Raw genomic sequence first — 445 nt, 5'->3', positions numbered from 1 at the left:
GGGGAATGCCTCTTATAGCTTTAAGAATTTCAGAACACCTCATTTATCCAGAATTACGTTTTACAGGAGTAAGATTTCACAGAAATGAAATATTTTAAATACTTAAATTATACTCTTCCTGAAACAAAGACTTTTTTTTATGTTAAAATAGTGGTTTATAACCCAGGGTTTATAAATCAGTTCTAGGGAGTTTCTGAACTATCTAAATTATATGGAAGATTTTGTGGGGTTTTTCTCACATGCATTTTTCTGAAGAGAGAATTAATAGTTTTTACACGTTTTTCAAAATGAACTATGCTCCCAAGAACTAGTGTTTTAAGCAATTCTTGAAGTAATTTTTTCCAATTGATTATTAACTTCCTACTTTTATTTGCTGCTAATTGGGAAATTGACACACTTAGGGATATAGTTTGCCTATTAATTTATCCTACATTCCTATGATTTT

Source organism: Galeopterus variegatus, unplaced genomic scaffold, assembly GCF_000696425.1.
Source record: "Galeopterus variegatus unplaced genomic scaffold, G_variegatus-3.0.2 Scaffold883, whole genome shotgun sequence".
Lineage (NCBI taxonomy): Eukaryota > Metazoa > Chordata > Mammalia > Dermoptera > Cynocephalidae > Galeopterus > Galeopterus variegatus.
This window is presented reverse-complemented; position numbering follows the sequence as displayed.